Source organism: Hyperolius riggenbachi, chromosome 1, assembly GCF_040937935.1.
Source record: "Hyperolius riggenbachi isolate aHypRig1 chromosome 1, aHypRig1.pri, whole genome shotgun sequence".
Lineage (NCBI taxonomy): Eukaryota > Metazoa > Chordata > Amphibia > Anura > Hyperoliidae > Hyperolius > Hyperolius riggenbachi.
The window spans coordinates 37069405-37091821 of NC_090646.1; positions in this window are offsets into that span (position 1 = coordinate 37069405).

Consider the following 22417-nt stretch of genomic DNA (forward strand, 5'->3'; position numbering starts at 1 on the left):
CCGACAGACCTTACCTCCTCAGCCAGAGCCTGCACCTGCCGCTGCCCGCCACAGGTCTCCTGGCCCCTGGCACCGCTAAAAAGACACCGGCCCTCACCAGATGAGCCTTGCTGGTGAGGAGGACCACACTCCAGGCCCTCAGATGGACTTACCTCCTCTGCCGGAGCCTGCACTCGCTGCTGCCCGCCACTGGTCTCCTGGCCCCCGGCACTGCTGAAAAGACACTGGCCCTCACCATACGAGCCCTGCGCCGAAGTCTCCACTCCACTACCCTCCGTGAACAGCCTCCATCTGCAGCGGTCGGGCACTGGAGTCACCCGCTAGCCCCGCTCTGGTGTGATCGGCCCCCCACGTGGCCCGCAGGAGAGGGAGCGCCGAAAACCCTCACCAGAGCCACCCATTAGCTCCGCTTTGGCATTGCAAGCCTCCCACGTAGCCTGCAGAAGAGGGAGCGCCGACATCACCACTAGAGCCGCCCGAGTCTCGCTCTGTCACACACCGCGGGCGTTTTCTCGGCCTAACTCTGGAGACCGGCACTGGATAAGGAGCCGCGAACACCTGGGGGGACATCCTGCCTCTGCAGCTAGGCTCCACTGCGCAACATCAGCCGGCAGCAGCCACTGTAACCAACTGGCTCCCCCACACAGCAGCAGCAAAAACACCTGGAGATGCTCTCATCGCTGCAAGTCCACCGAGGATAGTCCACTGCCAGCACTGCCTGACTCCACCCCATCGTCACTGTGCAGAGGTCACAACCACTGGAACAAGTTGCAGAAGACCCCACAGGAGCCTGCCACATGGAAGGGGTAAGGGCCTCACTACTCTTTTGCCTGCTATCTCACCCCTTGTGCTGAACCCCCCTTGTGCTGACCCCCCTGGGCCCAACCTGCTGATACTCATGCCTTATGCTGAACTTTCGGCCACTGACTCTGCTGCACCTACTGCTGCTTGCTCCTAGCCTCACCATCCTGAGTCCACTAGACGGTGGCTACACCTGGCCCCTGATGGTCAGCTTGCCTCCCATGCTGATCCCCTCGGGCCCAACCTGCTTGCTACTCGTGTGCACCACTGAGACCGCTAGCTGCCGGCGACACAGGGACCCACTGACGTCCTGGGCTGCGTCTGGCCAGCTTGCCCACTGCTGATCTCTACATTGCTCAGGCAATGCCATGCCTCACTACCGCTGGTGCCCCACCTCTTGCCCTCTCACCAGAGACCGGGGTCCACCCACACAAATCCATGCCACATGCACAACTTACACCAGGGAGCAGCTCTTACAGTGGGAAACATGTGGCCCCTCACTCCCTGTAACCAGGCTTCTGGCGAAGCTGTTCTGGAACCACATTCAACTGGTCCTAGATCTGGCCCTTGGCCCTCGTGCAGGCCAGAGGCGGAGAGGCTGTCGCCCGCGTGAGACTTAAGAGGAAGGGCCTATGATCAGCTATCCCCTCAGTCCTCCTGGCGAATGTGCGCTCCCTCCTCAACAAGATGGACAAACTGTGCCTCCTCTGCGACAGAGACCTTAGCAGGATGACGCCAGTCCTCTGCTTCACGGAAACCTGGTTACACGAGGACATCCCTGAGAACTCTCTACATCTCCCAGGGTACAACCTCACCCGTGCAGACCGGGACCCTGTCCTCTCCGGGAAGAGAAGAGGTGGTGGTATCTGCTTCTATACCAGCATCTCATGGTGCACCAACATGGCAGTACTCATCAGGAAGTGCTCCCCTGACCTCGAACTCATACTCATCAACTGCAGGCCGTCATACTCGCCACATGAGTTTTCCTCCTATGTTCTTGTCGGTGTGTACATTCCTCCTGACGCTGACATCAATGGTGTCTTAGTGGACCTCAGCGAGACCATCTCACAGTGGGAGACATCCCTCCCGGACTCACTATTCATTGTTTTGGGCGATTTCAACAAGGCCAATCTTCGCCAGCAGATGCCACGTTACTACAAGCATGTGGAGTGCCCCACCAGGGGCGGGAACACGCTCGACCATTGCTACACAGCACTAAAGGAGGCTTACAAGGCAGTCCCAGAGGCAGCTCTTGGCTCCTCAGACTACAGTGTCATCCACCTGATCCCCACCTACAAGAGACGTCTAGAATCTGCTAAACCGACTCTTAAATCTACCAAAGTATGGTCGGACGAGGCCAAGCTCCAACTCCAAGCCTGTTTTGACTGCACCGACTGGGAGTCCCTGGACGCACCAAACATGGACGAGTGGGCAGACAATATTGCGTCGTACATCAGCTTCTGTGAAGACTCTTGCATTCCAACCAAATTCTTCAAGGTCTACCCGAACAACAAGCCCTGGTTCACTAGCAAGCTACGGCAGCTGCGAAGGCGAAAGGAAATTGCACACAAGACCGGCAACCAGGAGGACTACATGAAGGCGAGGAACGACCTTATTCGAGAACTGAGGGCTGCCAAAAGGGTCTATGCTGAGAGGATGGAACAAAATCTGCGCTCAAAGGACACTCGAGCTGTGTGGAAGAGGCTTAGGGCTGCCACAAACTACAAGCCCCCCCCCCAAATACTCCTTCCAGTCCGGGGCTAGCCGAAGAACTCAGCAGCTTCTACTGCAGGTTTGAGAGGCAGGAAGAACCAAGGGCACTTTTGGAACTGCCCAATCCACCCCCTCGCCTCGAGGTGAACATCACGAGCCAAGCCCCTTCTCTAGAGGTGAGCGAAGCGGATGTACTGCTACTCCTGTCAAGGCTAAACACCAGGAAAGCCCCTGAACCGGACGGCGTGTCTCCAGCCTGCCTGAAAACCTGCTCCAGGCAACTCGCTCCCATCCTCTCCGTCATTTTCGCCAAATCACTAAGTGAAGGAATAGTCCCCAGTTGTTTCAAGAGGTCGACCATCATACCTGTCCCTAAGAAACAGGGAGTCTCTGACCTGAACAACTACAGGCCGGTAGCCCTTACGTCCATCATAATGAAAACTCTAGAGCGAGTGGTCCTAGCCAACCTCAAGATCTCCACCTTGCCCCTTCTAGACCCCCACCAGTTCGCGTATAGGGCCAACAGGTCCACTGATGATGCTATAAACATCTGCCTGGAGGCCACTTATGACCACCTTGACAGACCGGACACGTATGCCAGAATACTACTCCTGGACTTTAGCTCGGCATTTAACACTATTTGTCCATGCATCCTACAAGAAGGACTAGCCACACTTGGTGTTCACCCAAGCCTACGCCTCTGGATCACAGACTTTCTCACCAACAGGACCCAAACTGTCAGGCTGGGTGATATCTACTCACAAACCATGACCACGAACACAGGTGCCCCTCAAGGCTGCATCTTGTCTCCTCTGCTGTTCTCCCTCTACACAAGCAGTTGCAGATCCAAGGCAGACTCAGTCAAGGTCATCAAGTTCGCCGACGACACCACCATCGTCGGTCTCGTCACCAAGGACAACATCCAGGAGTACTGTCAGCAGTTGGAAATAATCTCCCAATGGTGCAAGGAGTACAAGCTAGTGCTCAATACCACAAAACTGTAGAGCTAATCATTGACTTCAGGAAATCCACTCCCACCCCACCACCAATTCACATTGATGGTTCAGAAGTGGCTAGAGTGCCTTGTGCCTGTCTCCTGGGCACTACCATCTCCAGTGACCTTAGCTGGAGACCTAACATCACTGCCATCCAAAGGAAAGCCCAGCAAAGAGTCTACTTCCTTCGTCAGCTAAGGAAGTTCGGCATGGCCCCAGAGATTCTGATCAGCTTCTACTCCGCCACCATTTAATCTATTGTGTGCTCTTCCATCTTGGTCTGGTACACCGGCGCCACCGCCAGCGACAGGCTCACACTTCAGAGGGTCATCAGGGCAGCGGAGCGGGTTATTGGAAGACCTCTCCCCTCACTCGACCTCTTACACAGGAGAAGGCTGAGATCGAGGGCGCTGAGGATCGCTAACGATCCTGCTCACTTGGGCCATCGCTACTTCTGCCAGCTCCCACTAGGACGGAGACTTCGGGCCATCTCCACAAGGACTGCCAGACACAGCAACTCTTTCTTTCCCTCGGCCGTCAGCCTCCTTAACTCTCTCCACATACTCCCATCAGCACACAAATCAAATTGACACAAAAACTAATTGATGGAAGGCCATTCTAGAACTTTTTCAGTACTGTTACGGGTGATGCCAAATTGCTGCTAATAAAATTTAACGAAAATGTTAAGTGTGATATAATGTAAATGTAATTGCTTGTCCTCTGTGTATGTAAGTGTAGTGTTAACTCTGTTCTGCTGCTCTATGCTACCTATCATTGTCTCTTCCTGAGCTATATGTACTGTGCCAAAAGCAAATCCAGGCATGACCCAGTCATGCTTGGCGAATAAAGAATTACTGATTCCTGATTTCGGGGGACTGTGCCCACTTCCTCAGGCCAAATAAAAGTGTCGTAGCTGTCTGTATGCCCCATTTGGAACGCCTCTTGTGCACACATGTAGCCCCAGACACCAAAGGGCAAGAGCCTTACAGACCTGTTAGTGCACCAACTTTCTGGCCTCTGCTACACACCCAGTCTGGTCCATTAAAGACCTGTTAGCGCTCGTGTGTCTGAATGGTCACGTGACTAGTTAGCATGGAGGATTTCACAATAAGCACACAAAAAAAAAAAAAAAAAAAAAAAAAAAATGGTGCGGGGTGCTTCTATCGTCTAGGCAGGTGTGTGTGTGTGCGTGCGTACGTGCGTGCGTGTGTGTGTGTGTGTGTGTGTGTGTGTGTGCGTGCGTGTGTGTGTGTGTGTGTGTGTGTGTGTGTGTGTGTCACGATCACTTGAAAACGCCTTTAACAATTTGAACGAAACTTGGTATACAGATCCCTTACTACCTGGGATGATAGGTTCTGGGGGTCTCGGGTCCCCCCTGGACACCTGGGCAGAGCTACAAACTGCAAATCACATTTCACCCATTCATGTCAATGGGAAAAATGTAAAAGGCTGCCATTCTCACAGTAATCAAGCCAGAGTCCCCACACTTGGCACAGTTGGTCACTTGGTGATTACAAAGCCAGGAAAAGTGGGCGGAGCATAACCAGCCAATCAATTTTCAGCCATTCATTTTAAATGAGAAAATGTAAACTGCAGCCATTCTTAGACTGTTAATCGCAGGGTTCTCAAACTTGCCACACTTGGTCACTGGATGAATGAGATTAAGATTCAAGAAAGTGGGTGGAGCCTACAAAAGCCAATTAAAATTCATCTATTAATTTTCAAGGGGAATATTTGAACTGCTGCTATTCTTACACTGTTAATGCATTGATGAATGAAGAGAGCGGATTCCGGCACTCCAATGCAGAGGTAGTTTATTAAAGCACGGTTACAAAAGCAACAAGTTACAAGCCGCCTGTGTCAACAGCTGTTTTGTGTGTAGTCACGCCTCCTCAGGACACGAAGGCTCACCCCTTCCTCCCTCTAGCCCACCTATATACCTGGCCCAGAGGGCGGGCACATTCCACAAAAAGTACACAGAACATTAACCCATTAATGGAGTGGTGTCCAATACACATGCAATTCTATACAGATAAAACCCATACAATTACTTTAAAAAAGCTGAAATTTCATTTCTATCGTTAAATCCTAGATTGCGCAGTGCGTTAGTCATTGATATAATAGAGGCCTCCTTACGTAGTAACAATTCTTCCTTTGAACCTCCCACCCCCTAGATATATCTGTGATTTGTAAAAGGCCTGCCACTTCCAAACAGTCTGCATCACCCCTATGGCAAGAATTAATATGGTTAATCATGCGGCGTGATCCCACCCCACTTCTGATTGACCTCTTATGCTGCAGGAATCTGTCCTTATGTGGTTGGGTGGCCTCCCCAATGTAGAATCTCCCACAGGGGCACCAGACGCAATACACCACATACCTGGACCTGCAATTAATAAATTCTTTAATATGCCATGAAGTGGCTCCTATCTGGACTACCTTGCCCTTCCTCACAAATTTACATGCTGAACCATGACTACAAGGGAAGTTACCATCCCATTTTTTTCTCTGTCAACCAGTTTGTTGATTTTGGTTTAGTTGGCTTAAATTCACTCTGGACTAACATCTTTTTAATAGTATTACCTCTTCTAAAACTCACTCTAGGTGGTTTACCAACAACCTCTTTTAAATGCTCATCTAAAGACAACACGTGCCAATGCCTCCATATCACTTGATGAATCTGATTCGACATAGGAGTATAATCGAAAAAAAAAATTAAATCTCTTCTCCTCCAAATTCCTTCTACTCTTTCTACTGAGCAATTGAGACTGGGGTATAGATCTGGCTTTATCCAAAGCCTGTTCAATAGACCTATTTTGATACCCTCTTCTTAGGAGGTGATTAGTAAGTTTTGAGGCCTGTATTTCAAATTCATTCGTACCCGAATTATTCCTCTTAAGTCTGAGGAATTGACCATACGGGATGGCATCCTTCACATGTCTGGGGTGGTAGCTATCATAATGCAGGAGACTATTGGTGGCAGTGGCCTTCCTGTACCCCCTGGTGGTAAGACCCTCATTACCCACCTCTATTATGAGGTCTAGGAACTCCACTTTGGTATCACCAAAATTGGCAGTGAACTCCATATTGATGTTATTGGAGTTAATCCACTTTATGAATTCATCAAATTCTCCTTGGCTACCACCCCAGACAATCAGGATGTCATCCACGTATCGTCGCCAAAGTTTTAGGGAATGTCTGAAAGGGTTTGTGGGGGCCCAGATTTTCTCGTTTTCCCAAACTGACAAAAACAGGTTAGAGTATGTAGGAGCTACCGGGGTCCCCATTGCTGTCCCAGATAACTGTCTATACCAGTCCCCAATAAATTTAAACGTATTGTGCTCCAGTACAAACTTGAGACATTCGCACATAAACTCGACATATTCTTCACTTTTGCCAAAATCATTCAGGATGTGGTGAATTGCGTCCAGCCCCTTCCCATGGGGGATCCTACTATATAAACTGACAATGTCAATGGTCGCAAGGTGGAAACCACCCTGCCACTCAAAAGACTCTATGACCTGCAAAACATCAACAGTATCCTGCAATAAGGACCTAACAGACCGAAGGCAAGGTCTCAATCTTAGGTCCAAAAATTTAGACAGAGTCTCAGTAAGTGAGCCCACCCCGGAGATAATCGGTCTCCCAGGGGGGCTCACCAAAGTTTTATGGACCTTAGGCAGGTAGTACCAAACAGGCAGCCTGGTGAACTCTACAAACAAATCCTCACACATCTTTTTGGACAAAAAACCTGACTCCATTCCCCTGCTCAGGATGTCGCGGAGTTCAGTCTTGTCCTTTTCAATAGGGTTTCCCCTTAATTTTACATATGTGGAGGCATCTCCAAGCCGCCTTTTGGCTTCCGCCACATACATGGTAGTAGGTATCACCACAATGTTCCCACCCTTGTCCGCAGGTTTACACACAAGGTCTCCTCGAGACTTCAACCAGGTAACCAGGTAAAGTGGGTGGAGCTTAAAAAGCCAATCAAAAATCACCCGTTTTGTTCAAGGGGAATATTAAAATTGCTGCCATTCTTGCACTGTTAATGGCACAAGCCTCAAACCTGGTACAGTTAATCATTGGGTCACTGGAGTTCAGAAAAGGGAGCAGAGCCACAAACAATCAATCAGATTTGTTTTGTTTCATGGAAAAATGCAAATTATTGTTTTCAAGGACCCCAAAGCTCACAACCTTGGCCATTGAGTAGCAACTGTGTGTCCAGGTTACAAAAAGTGGGCGGAGCCAAAACCAAATTTCACTGGGAAAATGTAAACTGCAGCCATTCTTACACGGTTAATGGTAGAGTTCTCAAACTTTGCACAATTGGTCACTGGGTGACTGGGATTAATATTCAGAAAGGTGGGTGGAGTCTATAAAAGCCAATCAAAATTAACCTATTGATTTTCAAGGGGAATATTTACATTGCTGACATTTTTACACTGTTAATAGCAGATGCCTCAAACCTGCTACAGTTGGTCATTGGGTGACTGGGGTTCAAATGCTGGAGAGGGGTGGAGCCACAAACAGCCAATCGGATTAGTTTAATGATTAGTTCTATGGGAATATACAAATTATTGATGCCAAGGACCCCAAAGCTGAAAAAACTTGGTAATTGAGTAATTGTGTGTTAGGGTTAGAAAGTGGGCGGAGCCAAGACCAGTCAAATACATGCCCCGGCAACGCGGGGTCATCAGTGGCTGGAGACAAATACAAATTTCACTGGGAAAATGTAAACTGCAGCCATTCTTACTCTGTTAATGGCAGGATTCTCAAACTTTGCACAGTTGGAACTGGGTGACTGGGATTAATATTCTCAAAAGTGGGTGGAGCCTACATAAGCCAATCATAATTCCCCTATTGCTTTTCAAAGGGAATATTTAATTGCTACCATTCTTGCACTGTTAATGGCACAGGCCTCAAACCTGGTACAGTTGGTCATTGGGTGACTGGGGTTAAAATTTAGAAAAGGGGGTGGAGCCACAAACAACCAATCGGATTTTTTCATTTCACTTCAAATTATTGATGCCAAAGACCGCAAAGCTCACAAACCTGGTCATTGAGTAATTGTGTGTTAGGGTTAGAAAAGGTGGGCGGAGCCAAATACGTACCTGAGCAACGCCGGGCAATCAGCTAGTTTTAAATAAAAAACATATTTTTTATTGTTCTCTCTCCTTCTCCCTCCCTCCTTCCCCTAGAGAACCAATCAGGGTGATCGCCTCTCATAGGCATCAGCCTATGAGATGGATCGCTTGTTGAGCCCATCCAGGGGGCAGCCAAGTGAAAGGTCTGTCCCCAGTACAGCGCAGCACTAGATCGCAGTGCTGTACAACGAAAAGAAACGGTCATTTATTTTCTTCTCAGCCTGCTAGTGGCGATTGCAGCTGGCAGACTGTTAACAGAGCTCTGCTACATCACTCAAGCGGGGATGGGCGCGCATCTGTGCATGTGATCCCCACTATTCTCCCCCCCCCCCCAGGACTTGATACCTTTCGGTGTTAGGAGGCCCTGGGGGAACCACTCTGTGGCCCCCATTCCTTACAGAGCTATTATAAATACACCCTATCTGTGCTGAATACCTCCCCTATCTACGCCTAACCCTAGACACTACACACAGACTTCTAACACGAATCCTCCCCAGTCTATACCTACCCCTAATGGGCATAGCCGCCCATGTAAATCATTGCTAGTAGTGCTTATAACTGTAAATTCGGGCACCAAATTCACTGGATAAAATCACTGGCACAGAGACTGCCCACTCAAAAACCTGTGGCTATAAGTAGTGGGTGCCGTGGTGCCCGCTACTTTTATATTTAGAGCGACTGTATTTATAGCCACAGTTTCTATAGTGGGCAGTCCCATCACCCACTAATTTATTGAGTGACTTTGGCGGCCAAATTTTCTATCATAGCCGATGGCACATTACATGGGCGCATATGGTGGCACCCACATTTATTGGTGGGCTGCCCCTCAGAGCAGCTCCTATCACCTTCGGGCACAGATCTGAGGTAACACAGAACTGCTGCAGGGGGGCACAGTTAGGGAGAAACCACACTTGTGTCCCCAGAAAACACTGGCGTTTTCCTATGTTTTGCGCATTTTTGCACAAGCGTTGTCCACCATAGACTGCTGCCACCGGCTGCTACCAGTTTTTTTTTTTTTTTTTTATATCAAGATCTATTTTTGTTGAGAATCGCAGCCGGCAAATGAACAAATGCGCGCATCACCATTAAAAAGTATTACATGTGATTTCGGAATAGCACAAAATTGCACATGCATTTCAACTATTTATTTAGCAGTGTTACTTGTTTTTATGAATGAGTACTGTAACAGTCATCATTCATGTGTAAGATATGATGGGCGGGATTCAGAGGCGACCAGCGACCGTTTCCTGCTGATCCATCTTCACTACCGCTGTAATGGCAGGGTGAACACTCTTTCAAATGATTGGGGTGGGAAATGGGGATCTGAGGAATCGGTCATTCAGTGATCCGTCATGATGGTCATGTTTGCCGCATGCTGCTAAACATTGATCAACTGATTTCTGTTAAACAATGTTACTCAATATTGTAAAAAGAAATCACTTTTCACAAGAATTCACAAACCACAAATAAAGTTGCCACAAAAAATGCCTTCAGGCACAGTGATTAGTTCAGGGACCCCAAGATCCCCTGCACCAATCATTGCTTCCTTGAGGGAGGGGAGGTATTCATGAACATCTTTTTTTTTAATATTTTTTATTTCACATCATTTTTAATATCATAAACCAATACCAATTTAATCAATGGTAACTATTTCTAGCAGTAATACTGATCATTGAGGGACTACAAGACACTGATTGCCCAAGGGATCACAAGATCGCTTGAGCCAATCACTGCAGGCACAGGAGATCCCATGATCCCTTTGACCAATACTGCTGCAGTGAGGGGTCACATGCGTGGGTGCACATGCATGCTCACACACAATCATTGTTACAGGAGGTCATGTACTTCCTGTACTAATTTACAGAGAATGATCACTGTTATCCATTGTAACAGCAATCATTCTCATTTGCAGGCATGGATTGGTTCAGGGGACACATGTCCCCTTCTACCAATCCCCCCTATTTCGAGGTCCGATGGTAATGCTCCTGTGCACGCATATTCACCCCAGCACCCTACTAAGTGCACAGACATGACTCTATGTGTGGCTATAGCATTGGCTACACACAGGTGCCTTTTTATACACTAAATCATATTTATTGGCTATATTCAGTTCTTTTTTTGCCAGGCACCTTTTTGACATGTAGTAGATGGTTGCACCTGGCACTCGGCTGATTCTGTAGAGGGTTGGCCTTTCTGCATGAGCCTGCACACAACGCAATGATAGATGCTTCACCTGATCCACACATTCGTCTGTTGGCTGTAAAGGTCTGAATATGAGACGTGCAGCAAGTATAGACAGTGCAGGGCACAACTGTAGGACACATAGCACATAAAGAGATAACTGTGCACCTGTCTCTTTAAGACCTTTTATTCAGTTATACAGCCACGAATAAAACAGCTTGACAAAGAGTAAAAATGCATCAAACCTGGATAATGGAGGATGTCTGGTGAGCTGGAAAGGGTGACCAGGGGATGCACAGGACGCCACTACGGCCGTTTCACGCCAAAACCGGCACTTGCTCACGTGCAATGTCCTTAGAGAGACAGCGCCGTGCGGCTCCCTTCATAGGACCTTCAGGCCGCGCCTCCGACGCTGTCTCATTGGCTGGAGTGTGTGCAAGGAAGAGGTCAAATGTGAAGGGGCGGGGATGCGCCATCTAGCGGCAAAAAATCTGCATGGCGTATTAAATAACATTGCCAGGATGCATGCTTAATGCGTACAAACATTTGGGATGAGTGCTCAGTGCATAAAAAAATATGGCATGAGTGCAATAACATTCAAAAATGCAAAATGAAAAATGAACTATAAACCTTATTAAGCATAGTAGAGAGCCCACAAAGGGCTTCATATTAAGCGAAGGGCCACTTAACCTTCCTAGGTATTTTAAGGTATTCTCTCCCCCAGCAAGGGGAGATATGGTGGCGTCCTAGAGGGTGATTGCACCTTAATGGGTTATTGGATTCGCTTGGCCACCCCCAATCTCCCCCTTTTTTTTAATGGGGCAAGTTTGAGAGCGTTGTTAAGGGGACTTTTTTGTCTTTTAATATGGGACAATAAAGGTATGATTTTAAACAATGTTAGCTATAATAATATGATATAATAATAGCTGCTGTAAAATGAAGAACAGAGAGCGTGCATCATCCGTCCAGATTTGTGCATTTATTGCGGATAGGCAAAAACCAGTGCAGATACAATACGGTGCATAACATGAATCATCTGTATTACATGTTTGATGTGCATATCATAGTTGGCAGACTTATCTGTATTCCCGTAATTAGCCCGTCAGTGATGGAGGTGGGAGCATGGGAGTGAGATGGGCCCAGCGACGGCCGTTTCGCGTCCTCCTGGACGCTTGGTCACGCTGCGCTCCACTAATAGTAATAGTAAATAGTACTAATAAATAGTGGAGCGCAGCGTGACCAAGCGTCCAGGAGGACGCGAAACGGCCGTCGCTGGGCCCATCTCACTCCCATGCTCCCACCTCCATCACTGACGGGCTAATTACGGGAATACAGATAAGTCTGCCAACTATGATATGCACATCAAACATGTAATACAGATGATTCATGTTATGCACCGTATTGTATCTGCACTGGTTTTTGCCTATCCGCAATAAATGCACAAATCTGGACGGATGATGCACGCTCTCTGTTCTTCATTTTACATTGTCCATATCTCTTCCTTCATAGTATAACAGCGGAGCACACGTCCTGCATACAGTGTTTGTATACTAATAAGACTGTCAGTACATTATTGACCACCTGTCCACGTAATACCCGCCTGAGAGGCTGGAGTCAATAAATCCCCCATTAGAGAGGAGAAGTGCCACGCTATTCCTATTCTCTTTAGTTCAACATAATAATAGCTGCGTTATGCAATGATTCTGATGTTTAGGGGTGCACTCACTTATGCACAACCTTATGTATGCACTAAAGTCACGTATGTTATGAAAGATGCCACTAATATGAAGCCCTTTGTGGGCTTTCTACTATGCTTAATAAGGTTTATAGTTCATGTTTCATTTTGCATTTTTGAATGTTATTGCACTCATGCCATATTTTTGTATTCACTGAGCACTTATCCCAAATGTTTGTACGCATTAGGCACGCATCCTAGCAAAGTTATTTAACCACTTCACCACTGAGGGGTTTTACCCCTTAAACACCAGAGCAATTTTCACCTTTCAGCGCTCCATCCATTCATTCGTCTATAACTTTATTATTACTTATTGCAATTAAATGAACTATATGTTGTTTTTTTCGCCACCAATTAGGCTTTCTTTAGGTGGGACATTATGCCAAGAATTATTTTATTCTAAATGTGTTTTAATGGGAAAATAGGAAAAAATGTGGGAAAAAATATTATTTTTCAGTTTTCGGCCATTATAGTTTTTACATAATGCATGCTACTGTAATTAAAACCCATGAAATGTATTTGCCCATTTGTCCCGGTTATAAAACCGTTTAAATTATGTCCCTATCACAATGTTTGGTGCCAATATTTTATTTGGAAATAAAGGTGCATTTTTTTTAGTTTTGCGTCCATCCCTAATTACAAGCCCATAGTTTATAAAGTAACAGTGTTATACCCTCTTGACATAAATATTTAAAAAGTTCAGTACCTAAGGTAACTATTTATGTTATTTTTTTATTGTATTTTTGTTTTGTTTTTTTAAATTACAAAAAAAATTGGGGAGTGTGGGAGGTAATGAGTTAATTTATTGTGTAATTCAATGTAATTGTATGTGTAAAATGCTTTAGGGTGTAGTCTGTTTACATGCGACCTGTAAGCGTCCGGAAGGACGCTTACAGGAAGCAGTAGGAGGTTGGGAGAATCACAATGATCGCGCTGTTTCTAATAGAAGCAGCGGATCATTGCGGGGGCTTAGATCAACGGACGGGAATGGATTTTCCCGTTCATTGATCTCCGGGCGAGCGGGCGGCGGCGTGCACGAGCGGCGGGAGCGTGGACAGTGGCAGTAGCGCGGAAGGTACGGATTTCTCCGTCCCTGGGGGTGAAAGGATGGAAAAAGAGACGGAGAAATTCGTACCGCCGGGGGTAAAGTGCTTAATACGCCATGCAGATTTTTTGCCGCTAGATGGCGCATCCCCGCCCCTTCACATTTGACCTCTTCCTTGCACACACTCCAGCCAATGAGACAGTGCCGGAGGCGCAGCCTGAAGGTCCTATGAAGAGAGCCGCACGGCGCTGTCTCTCTAAGGACACTGCACGTGAGCAAGCGCCGGTTTTGGCGTGAAACGGCTGCAGTGGCGTCCTGTGCATCCCCTGGTCACCCTTCCCAGCTCACCAGACACCCTCCATTACCCAGGTTTCATGCATTATTACTCTTTGTCAAGCTGTTGTATTCGTGGCTGTATAACTGAATAAAAGGTCTTAAAGAGACAGGTGCACAGTTATCTCTTTATGTGCTATATGTCCTTTTTGACATATGCCCCCAGGCTACCTTTTGTCTTGAGAGCCCCTGTGCTACTCAAACTGGCCCTGCTCCCAATGCACATCATAGCCCTACCTCATTGGAGGATCTCCATGTTATGGCCGATGTGTTGATATGAAGCTGCTGATCTTCAGAAGCCCAGGGGGTGAATCTACCCACAGTCTTTGCAGTCGAATTATTATTTTCAAGCAACAAATTTGCTATTCTGTAGTGATAAACAAATTCTCTATCTTCATTAAATAATGGCATTGGTCCACATGGCTCAAAAGAATGTTTCATGGATTTAAGCTGCTGATAAATCTATATTACAAATACAGAAATGGAAATAAACACATGAAGAAACATTGTTAAAAATGAGTAACTAAACATACAACACCACAGCAGGGAGGGGAGCAGAGAGAAGGGATATATTGTACGATATAGCAATTATATAATGGCTGCACCTGTTATGTGAAGGCCGCTTCCGATTTACATCCTGCGGTGCTAAACCTCGATGGCAATCATCATTTTAGCACTGTCCATTTAAAGAGACTCTGTAACAAAAGTTTGTAACAAGCCCTATTTCTTCTATCCTATGCGTTCCTATACCTGTTCTAATGTGGTCTGTCTTACTGCAGCCTTTCCTAGTTGCACAGTGGCTGTATTATCTCTGTTATACAATCTAATCTTCTTTCCTTTGTCAGCTTTGTCCGTTCAGGCTGGAATGTGCTGCTCTGCTTGTGATAGGAAGAAACCATACACACCCTCTCCATGCCCCCTCCAGTCTCCGTGTGAGTCACAGACTGAGCTTCTCTCAGCCTATCACATGCTGGTTAGCAGACATGTTTTTTGTTTGTAAACACTGCCTAAAACTGGCAATTACAAGCCAGGATTGCAGCAGGGAGTGGCAGAAACAGCACAGAGGGGCCCGGGAGAGCATAATGTATAGAATGGTATGCTTTTTATTGTAAGAATTTTAGAGTACAGATTCTCTTTAAGTGAATAGATAGCGCTGGTATGATCATTTACTGCCTTTTACCATCATTTGGGCAAATGTCACATTCCAATCATTAAATTAATTGTTGTTTCAGGCGATCCTGGAAGCTACATGCAGCTTGCTAAGTGCCACGCCTCCATATCCCCCTGTGGGGGTCAAAAACCATGCCTGCCAAGAAGTGAACTGGAAGTTAACAAAAGATGCCAAATGCTTTTCTGCTTGCTTGCTTGAATGAGATGTTGCAGGACGTTGTGTAAACAGGGCCTGAGGTTATTTGCGACTTTTATTGCTGCTTTTGTTTGTTTCATTTAGGTATACAAAAAATAGATGCTTCTTCATAAGGATGCACTGCTAGTTTTGTACTGAAAACTGAGAAAAAAAACGGAGTGTGCTCAGACCAGGTGTCACCTGAGTTACATAATGGCTGCCTCATGTTTATTGGCTGATTAAAATGGCATAGCAGTTGTGAATTGCATCTGCTAGAATATGTAGGATCTAAAACGTCCTCACTGCTGTATCCTGCAGACCCACACAAAATACTTTGCATCTCAATTGGGGCGTGTAGGCCCTCTCATGCCCCCAAGTAAGGTGGAGCAGTGCAGGAACCCCCACAAAAGACTCTCACTGCTTACAGGGCCGGATTTGTACTCTTTACCGCCCAAGGCCACTTTCACCAGGTGCCCTGCTTCAGTATAGGTAGCAAGATGACCCCTCCTCCCTTCCCCCCTAGTATAGGTAGACATATGACCCCTCCCCCCTATCCCTCCTGTATAGGTAGCCAGAGGACCCCTACATCCTTCCCTCTAGTATAGGTAGCCAGATGGCTCCTTTAATCCCTCCTTTTCCCAACCCCCCCTTTCAGTATAGGTAGCGAGCTCACCTCCACACCACAGCAGCCATCAGAGTCACTCATTTCTCCACTCGTCTCCAGTACAGAAGCTTCCTCTTCCTTTCCGTCTCCGATGCTGCACATGTCCATAGCCGTCGGCCACAATGCAAACGTGCACAGAGAGCAAGGTAACTGCTGCACAGGCTGCTGGTAGCAGAGCACCGCTGTCAGGTGCTCGCCTGATCTCCCTGCATTGCAGCATTTGCAAGCCTGCTGCTTTGGTGCCCTTTCTTCTGTGGTGCCCTAGGCCATGGCCTAGGGTGCCTTGGCCTAAATCCGGCCCTGACTGCCCAGGAGTGCTGCAGCTGCCTCTGCAAGGGGGGAGGGGGGAGCAGAGAAACACAGACATCACTCCCCCTGAATGTGGCCGCATTCCAGAGGGGACCATCCACATTGCCCCCACAAAGGATAGCTTCCTTACCTTTGTAAATTGTACTCAGCAGCAGGACTGTGCAAAATTCATGTCTTGGGAGCAAACACACCAGAAAGGTGGGCGGGGGCACCAACAGACCCTCCAAGTGCTGCCACTGCTGGGGAGACCATAGCCCCTTAAAAAAAATTGTCATTAGGGCCTTGCTGTAACATAGATTGTAGTATAACTATTTAAACTAATGTACCCTTCTTAAACTTGAAGATTGTACACAAATGTAAGCAGCCTGCAGAATGGAGCAGCAAATGTGTGCTGGGCCCATAACCAGGGGCGGACTGACAACTCATGGGGCCCCTGGGCAATAGGAGATTATGGGGCCCCCATACCAGTGTTTCCCACCTTTCACGTTATATTTTTACAGACTAAGATATGATAATTTATTGACAACAGTAAATATGTTATATTGTGATAATGCACACTGACAACGCGCCCAAAAATGGGTGTGGTCACGCAACAGAATGTGGGCATGGTCATGGGTGGGGCAAAATATACATGACCTTAGCAGTGGTGTAAAAGGTCTGCCGGGGAAGTTTGAACTCTGCCATTGTGTTTCCCCCCAAAATACATGTAATCTGATAGCATTTCACCAAAAATCTATGCAATATTGGCAGAGGTTCCTCCAAAATACAGATAATATGGCAGTCGTTCCCCCAAAATAGACGTTATCTGGCAGCAGCGGTTCCCACAACATACACATAATTTGGCAGCGGATCACCAAAAATACATGTACCAGCAGTGGTTCCCCCAAAATACACAGAATCTGGAAGCAGCAGTTCCCCCATTATACACAATCTGGCAGCGGTTCCCCAAAAATACACATAATCTGGCAGCTGTTTCTCAAAATACACTTAATCTGGCAGCAGCAGTTCCCCAAAAATAGTTAATCTGGCAGCAGTTCCCCCAAAATAGGTGCCCCCAGTATAGGTAACCAGGTCAAAAGGTATCCCCAGTGGAAGTATCCAGGTCTATAGGTTTTCCCAGTGCGGGTATCCAGGTCTATAGGTGTCCCCAGTATAAGTAGCCTAATCTACAGGTGTCCCCAGAATAGATAACCAGGTCTATAGATGTCCCCATTTAAGATAGCCAGGTCTATAGGTGCCCCCAGTATATGCAGCCAGGTGTATAGGTCTCCCCAGTATATGCAGCCAGGTGTATAGGTGCCCCCAGTATATGCAGCCAGGTGTATAGGTGCCCCCAGTATATGCAGCCAGGTGTATAGGTGCCCCCAGTATATGCAGCCAGGTGTATAGGTGCCCCCAGTATATGCAGCCAGGTGTATAGGTGCCCCCAGTATATGCAGCCAGGTGTATAGGTGCCCCCAGTATATGCAGCCAGGTGTATAGGTGCCCCCAGTATATGCAGCCAGGTGTATAGGTGCCCCCAGTATATGCAGCCAGGTGTATAGGTGCCCCCAGTATATGCAGCCAGGTGTATAGGTGCCCCCAGTATATGCAGCCAGGTGTATAGGTCTCCCCAGTATATGCAGCCAGGTGTATAGGTCTCCCCAGTATATGCAGCCAGGTGTATAGGTGCTCCCAGTATATGCAGCCAGGTGTATAGGTGCCCCCAGTATATGCAGCCAGGTGTATAGGTGCCCCCAGTATATGCAGCCAGGTGTATAGGTGCCCCCAGTATATGCAGCCAGGTGTATAGGTCTCCCCAGTATAGCCAGGTCTGTAAGTGCCCCCAGTGTATGCAGCCAGGCTTGTAGTGTCTTAGGGAGGGGAGACAGCCAGTGAAGGAGGGCGATTTGCATAGCAGCGGAGAAGGGGGGAAGTTCCCCCCCCCCCCTTCTCTCACCTTGGGGCCCCCCTTCCTGGCTCTCCCCTCCGTAATCTGCAAACAAAGTGCAAACAGCTGGAAGCGGCTGACGGCGGGCGGAGACTTACTGCTGTTCAGCCACCGGAGGGATCGCTGATCTGTGTGCCGCTAGTCTGGGCTTCTCAAGCCCACACTAGCTGCACACAGATCAGCGATCCCTCCAATGGCTGAACAGCGGTAAGTCTCCGCCCGCTGTCAGCCGCTTCCAGCTGTTTGCACTTTGTTTGCAGATTACGGAGGGGAGAGCCAGGAAGGGGGGCCCCAAGGTGAAAGAAGGGGGGGGAACTTCCCCCCTTCTCCGCTGCTATGCCCATCGCCCTCCTTCACTGGCTGTCTCCCCTCCTGCTCAGGGTTCTCTGGCGGGTGGTGGGCCCCCCCTGACCACGGGCCCTCGGTCCGTGCCCGAGTGCCCTAATGGTCAGTCCGCCCCTGCCCATAACCCAGAGGTTGATGGATCAAAACCATCCTCTGCTAGCTGTACTTTATTTTTTACACTTTGCTTTACCGCATGGGCCAATCGGCGGCCATAGCCTCGTAAGATAAAGTGTCATTAGGGCCTTGCTGTGTAACATAGATTGTAGTGTAACTATTTCAACTAATGTACCCTTCTTAAACTTGAAGATTGAATGCAAATGTAAGCAGACTGCAGAGTGGTGCAGCGGAAGTGTGCTGGGCCCATAACTCAGAGGTTGATGGATCGAAACCATCCTCTGCTAGGTATGATTTCATTTCCACAGCCCTGTAAGAGAAAGTGTAATAAGGGCTCTGCCGTAACATAGATATTACGGTAGATAAGACTACTCCTGAACCTTTCTTGTAGTTGAAGAGATGAGTGAACTGTGACACACACAAAAAAACAACAACAACAAAAAACAGCGAACAGAGAAGCTTCCCCATATTGGAGCATTGGATTTGGTAAAGTCTTAAGCCAATGTGTTGTAAGACACAAGTAAGCTTTAGGTTAGCAGGAATGGTTGCATGGCCACCTAGCTTTTCATCCTTCCCAGGCCAGCTAGGCTGGTTTCAGCCCGTAGTGTTGGTGGTATAGTGGTGAGCATAGCTGCCCTCCAAGCAGTTTACCTGGGTTCAATTCCAGGCCAATGTATGTGAGTGTGCTTTTCACATCCTACAAATCCCTAGAAGACAAGATCCTCCTCCGGAGGAGGAAGGGAAGGGGAGGCAAGGATTACACTTCTTGATTGACGTATACACATGCAAGATGTTGTAAAGCAGTTTAGGTCTGCAATTCGACATTCAATGTGATATCTGACTTTAAAACGGTGGTTTGTGTCAAATCTAGGTTTTTTAGTGAGACTTTTGACGTTTATCCCACTCAACCATGTGTCCGTCCAGGTATTAGACCCCTTGAAACATCTTTTCCATCATTCTTCTGGCCAGCATAATTTTTTCTAAATTTCCAAGTTCGCCTCTCCATTGAAGTCTATTGCGTTCGCGAAAGCTCGCGCGTACCGAGCTTTCACGGTAGGTTCACGAACCGGGTTGGTGAACCTAAAATCGGAGGTTCGGCCCATCTCTAGTCACAGGTGGAGCCAAAGTTAAATGAACTTAGCAATGGTCTAAGAAGGTCTGTCCAGAAAAATGTTGGATGAAGCAAATACAAAATAAAAAAAAACAAAAACAACAAATATGCAGCATAGCCCACAAATAGGCAGTGCTCCTTATCTTAAATAAAGCATAGGTGGTGAACTGGCTTGCAGCGTCTGACAGCTCACTTCTCCAGCCTGCGTAGTCTGTGGATTATGGCCGGCATAGCAGGGCTATGGTCAAATAGTGTCCGAATGGCCCTATTTTCCCATAGCCCTGCTTTTCCTGGCAGCACAGAAGTTTTGCAGCTGCACTTAAGATCATCCTGGAGAGAAGTCTTCTGTCAGGTGAGTATATTTTTTTTTTACAGGTGCCTCACTAGCACCAGGGCAATTAGGAGGCATTAATGAAGGGGGGGGGGAGAGCCTACCCAAGGCATGAGGATTATTTTCTGGTGAAACACTTCCGCAATACGTGTATTTTCTGGTGAAACACTGCCACATTACAATTATTTTCTAGTGAAATGCTTCCGCAATACATGTATTTTCTGGGAAAACACCGCCACAGTAAGTGTATTTTCCGCATTACGATTATTTTCTGGTGAAATGCTGCAGCATTTCGATTATTTTTTACAAAACGCTGCCGCATCACGATTATTTTCCGGTGAAACGCTGTCGCATTACGATTATTTTCCAGTGAAACACTGACAAATTACGATTATTTTCTGCTGAAATGCTGCTGCCCTGTGGTGCCCTGGTTGGAGATTGGCGCCATGGGGGGGGGGGGGGGGGGAGCACAGGTTTTCTCGCCTGGAGTGACAAAATGACCAGAGGCACCCCTGGTGGAACCGATTTTCAACCAATTTGATAATAATAATCAAATTAGTTGGTTGATCGACCACCAAAGTCCCCTGATGTATGGGCACTTTAAAGGGAAAGAGAGACAAAGCACCTTTAAGTATTTTACCATATACATCAGTGGGGACATTAGAAAAAACACCTACCTTGCTTTCTGTTTCATTCTGCACTGCACAGCTTGCTTCTAATCAGCCCTGATAAAATCCCCGACTGAGCATTCAGACTGGCTTTGCTCACGAATATTTATAGCTCAGTCTGTGTTTTCTCATGTATTTTCAAGTCCAAGCCTGCCCCCTTGTGGCTCTGCTCAGGAATCATTATAGCTGAGTCATTATAGCAAAGCCAGACTGAATCTTCAGTCGGGGATTTATCAGGTCTGATTAGAAGCAAGCTGTGCAGTGCAGAATGAAACAGAAAGCAAGGTAGGTGTTTTCTCTAATGTTCCCACTGATCTATAAGGTAAAATACATGAGGGTGCTTCGTCTCTGGTTCACTTTAAGTGTTAGATTTCACACAATCAGCTTTGCATAAACTCCTTATGCTGGGAATACACGGTTCGTTTCTGCCGTGCATTTCTGCGCGCGATTGTTTTTGCTGCTTGATTCTGCAGTCAATTCTCTTATCTCCTGCTTGTTTTTCTTATCTTTTTCCGTTCACTTCTATCAGAAATCGAGTAGCGAAAGGAACGAAAGGGAGATTGGACTTGTCAGAAATTATCTATTGAACCATCTAATTACCTCAAAAATGAACTGTGCATTCCCAGCATTAGAAAAAGAAAGTTGAGAAGGACCCATACATCCCAATTGCTTTACAGTTCTAACAGTTCAATAAGTCAAATCAAATCACAGATAAGGCTGCAGCTAATGATTTAGCAGATTTTACACACACACTGCCATGCTGTCAGTCAGCATGATATCCACAGAGCTCTGAAGTCACTGGAGCCGGTGGCCAGAGGTGCTGCTAGGCGTAGGCTAACCAAGCATCTGCTTGGCGTGACAGATAAAAATGGCGCACAGCACCAGGGGAATGAAAATGGCACCGCATAGACTTACATTATATAACGCTATTTAGCGTTATAAGTGTTAAAAAATGGCGCAGGAAGTGTGCCTTACACTTATAACGCTAAATATCGTTATAAGTCTTAAAAAATGCAGAAAAATACAGAGGGCAGAGGGGTCGGGGGGAGAGAGGCAGCGGACACTGGAGGGAATAGGCATCGGGGAAGGATGTGTGTAATATGCATACATTACCTTGTCCTGGGCCGCCGATCCCTCCTTCACTCCGCTCCTTCACTTCTTCCGTTAGTTTGCTGTAGTCCTGCAGCCAGCCAATCACCATGTGGTTTCACTCCCCACATGGTGATTGGCTGGCTGCAGGACTACAGCAAACAAACTAGGAAGTGAAGGAACGGAGGGAAGGAGCGATCGGCGGCCCAGGACAAGGTAACATATGCATAATACACACATCCTCCCCCACTGCCTATGCCCTCCAGTGTCCCGCTTCCTCTCTCCCCCTGACCCCCTCTGCCTATACTAGCAGCCCCCTGCATTTTTTAATGGTGCACCGTTCTGCAATAAATGTTAATGCTTTTAGGTAAATAGTGTTTTATGATACATTTATTGGCAGAACGGTGCGCCATTTTTCTCCCTGTGCCATTTTTAGATGGACGCGCTGCTTGGGGCCTCACCCACAGCAGAGGCCTCCCATGCTGCTAGGGACACCTATTTTATGACTTGTATGTCTGTTGCTACTTCCTCTTCACTCACATACAGACCTAAGATCATTGGCAT